General features: G+C 36.6%; 1 protein-coding gene across 1 annotated transcript in view; it reads right to left on the reverse strand.

The window, feature by feature from the left end:
- Positions 1-891, reverse strand: part of nnt (nicotinamide nucleotide transhydrogenase) — a gene marked incomplete in the record, with an annotated part of 30,248 nt that extends 29,357 nt beyond the window's left edge. The window contains 1 exon segment of the mRNA XM_014003838.1: positions 802-891.
- Between the last annotated feature and the right edge of the window lie 3,078 nt (positions 892-3,969).

Consider the following 3,969-nt stretch of genomic DNA (forward strand, 5'->3'; position numbering starts at 1 on the left):
GTTCTATATAACATTTTAGACACATTCTAGACAGTTTATCAGCTAAAAAAAAGTTAATTTTGGGGGTAAGTTACTCTTTAAAGCAGGAAAATTCAAAGAAAATATTCTGTTTATTTGGTTRATTTTTAAATTTATTGTCAAGTAAAACTGGCTTGACTTACACCTTTTGAGTTGCTGTTTCCTTAGATATTTGGTGGTTATTTTAAGACGCATAACATAGTGTAAACATAAAAAGTTTGAGAAGTTTTTATTTTAGTTATTCTACAATTAAAAAKGTCAAAACATAATTTAAATTAATTTAGACTTCCTTATTTTGTGCAACCAACAACTTAAACCTGTAGTACAAACATGCAGTGCTGCAAATGCTCGGAAAATAACACTGTTATAATCCGGTCAGACAGCTCCGGCTAACGGTTCCCAGTTCACTTTTAAGTTAGCACGCTAACTAATTCATTCATATTAATGCTTTCTGCACAASAGCAATCTCACGACTAACACGAAGTCATAATAAGTGTTGACATCGCAGATATCCTTATGTTCCTCTGTATACCAAACAGACTTTCATCCATGCAGACCCCTCTGCTAGCTTCTCGTCCCCTCTGCTAGGAGAGAGCAGTGGATGCTAACATGCTAACCGGCGAGCTAGCCTGCGCTAAGAAAAAAGTCATAACAGTTTTCATTGTTGTGAGCGATAAATGAGTCAACAAAAAAGCCATCTGTGMAACCACAGAATGCAAACCCGAAACGTGTACGAAACGAAAACTGGGAGCAGTGMGGTTAATGACGAATAACTTGACTGACCTTTGCAGACACCACGGGCTCTGTGCGGCGCAGCCGGCCCGGTGAACTGACGTCGACCCGGAAGTAGTTGGTGAAACTGGGCCCGGCATAAAGGAGTTGTCATAGAGGACGTTCATGCACTAAAGCACATAATCACATGTTCATTTAGACATGGTGTAAAAACGTATTTTAAAATAAGTCATACAGTATTGATTTAAAAAGAAAATGTCTCCTAAAACCGAATCAAGTCAAAGTTGCATTTCATACAGTTACCACAAGGGGGCGCTAAAATACAGTTTTAAATCCACAACTGTACACGTGTTCAGTTCAGCTTGACACAAATTCCAGTTTATGCAGCTCCTGATGCCCTTGGGTCAAAATGACCCACGAGGTAGGAGGGAGGGTTAAATGAGTTTTCAATCACTTATTAACCTGAGAAGTTTGCAGCATYCTATTTTAAATCCTAATGCAGGACAACAAGTCAAATCAGGGTTCACAAATCAGCTCTGAGCTGGGCGAATCATCCTTGCACCCATAATCATTCTCATCTTGCAGGAAATGTATGCCAATTTTCATTTGTTTGGAGCATCTCAGTAAAAAAAAAAAACTTTTTGGCTTTAAGGCGTACTTTGTGGTACTAAAATGCAGTCAAAATAGAGAAWAAGATCACAAAGCTGGCAACCATCTCATCAGGGTTAGCTAGTAGCTRAAAAGGATTGAAGATTGTTCATCTTAGGCAACCATAGCAGTGCGTCATTGTTCASTATTCAAAAACCTGCAATGAAGAATTGGGTTTGTTTTTTTAAGACTTAGTTTGACCTACCTTTCACCTATTTTTAGACTTCCTCTCTTGCTGGCAGCGTTGGTATACTTCTTTAAAATAAGTGACAATTCATGTTCAGTCACTTATGTACATGGTGCATTTTGGGTAAAAATATGCAATCAATCAATCAATCAATCAATCAATCAATCAATCAATCAATCAATCAATAAATAAATAAATAAATAAATAAACTTGCCATTTTATCTTGCTTTAATGCATAAAGTCCTGAAAATGACAATCACAGCAATTTTCAGTCAAGCTATTTACGTGCAGATATTACTCTGTTTTCAATGAGTTTCATTAATGGGATCCATTTTTTCRTGTGCAAGAACATTTATCACTTGCAGAACAGTAGGCTTCTAGATACAGCGTAACACGTTTTCTCACACATGTTGATCATCTGTTTCACTTTATCAGGCTCAGAGTGTGGAATGCCTTGTTGTTATGCCTGGTTCTCATTCTGAGCCTCAGACACCTCCTCTGCATACATTGCCTCTGCGTGTCTTCTGTGATGACCTGTTTTAACCACATTCTCATTTTTAGTCTGTGTCTTTTATTTTTCTTCTTCWTCTTTTTCAGTTTTAGTTCACTTCCTGACAGGAAAGCAACTTAAAAGTGCTTTATTACATTTTAAACTTGGTAAGTTTATCATCCCGTCTAAAACAATTATGGTATTTAGTTTGTGACTAATTTACTTGTCAAAAGTGAATACTCTGCAGCCAGGATGTTGGCAGACTGATGATCAGCACCCACATGTTTAGTGTCTTTGGTCAAGGCTTTGAACTCCACGTTGACCCAGTTAAAGTCAGCAATGTGTGAATACATAGGAAAACATATTGACTGCAGTAAATAGTGTAGTACAATAGAAAGTGCTGCACAAACATGACTCACCAATGGTATTTGGATGAAAGGGTGAATCAGAAATCTGCTGTTTATTATAAACCTAAATAATGGGTAAGAAACAACACATCACATAAAACACCTTATCTGACTCAGCATTATCATGTTTAGCCTCAGCCTGTTTTGTATTCAAGGTGTCTGGACTTGTTAGGTTGCTTAAAAAGTTCAAATCTGTCCTGATAAATCCCTAAATCCAATATAACATCAGCTTTTTTTTTCATTGTTCGCCTTTGATCAGCCACACAAAACTTTTACTTAGCTCTACTTTAATCTTYTATGAGCATCCACAAACTATATTTTTTTTTTTCCTTTTCCAGTCCATTCTGGTTTGATAGAGGGGTTTAAAACTATATAGTGGCGCAGAAACATTTGAGATTAGATTAGCTTCATTCATKTCTAATTAAACAGAGTCCACAAGCCAGTTCTGAAGATTTTCTTTCCTAGTAAAATCTTTAACATCTCTGTTGCCTTTGGATATATTGTATATTCATTCATTCAAATCCACAACTTTGACCTGGCGTGAATTTGATAAGCTGCATCTGTTCCCCAGTTTGGGTTATTTATGGCTTTACTTTCACTCTGCTGATGAGCAAATAGCTCAAAGGTGAACTACCTTACACTAAAACATGTGATTTCCACTCTTTTTCTTTCAGCTGTCCCCTCTTTGTAACTTTAACTCCTCTTTATACAAAAATAATCTGTTGTAATTTGTTATTAGTATTTATGTTTAGCCATAAAATTTAGGATATACAGCACACCTTTGTTGTTACCATTCCACTGACCTACTTAACTCCAGAGATTTGAAGCCAGGTATTTGGTGGGAATTTTCTGCAGGTGTAGCTCTGGCCTCTCAATTATGCACGGTGCAGAGCAGCTGATGAACTCTCCTCCTCTCTCGCTACAACAAGCTTGTTTTGACAAGTTTGTGAGTGAATGAACAGATGTAGGTTCACCGGAGTCCNACCAATGGTATTTGGATGAAAGGGTGAATCAGAAATCTGCTGTTTATTATAAACCTAAATAATGGGTAAGAAACAACACATCACATAAAACACCTTATCTGACTCAGCATTATCATGTTTAGCCTCAGCCTGTTTTGTATTCAAGGTGTCTGGACTTGTTAGGTTGCTTAAAAAGTTCAAATCTGTCCTGATAAATCCCTAAATCCAATATAACATCAGCTTTTTTTTTCATTGTTCGCCTTTGATCAGCCACACAAAACTTTTACTTAGCTCTACTTTAATCTTCTATGAGCATCCACAAACTATATATATTTTCCCTTTTCTAGTCCATTCTGGTTTGATAGAGGGGTTTATAACTATATAGTGGCACAGAAACATTTCAGATTAGATTAGCTTCATTCATTTCTAATTAAACAGAGTCCACAAGCCAGTTCTGAAGATTTTCTTTCCTAGTAAAATCTTTAACATCTCTGTTGCCTTTGGATATACGTATATTCATTCATT

The sequence above is a fragment of the Austrofundulus limnaeus genome, unplaced genomic scaffold (assembly GCF_001266775.1).
Source record: "Austrofundulus limnaeus strain Quisiro unplaced genomic scaffold, Austrofundulus_limnaeus-1.0 Scaffold20, whole genome shotgun sequence".
NCBI lineage: Eukaryota > Metazoa > Chordata > Actinopteri > Cyprinodontiformes > Rivulidae > Austrofundulus > Austrofundulus limnaeus.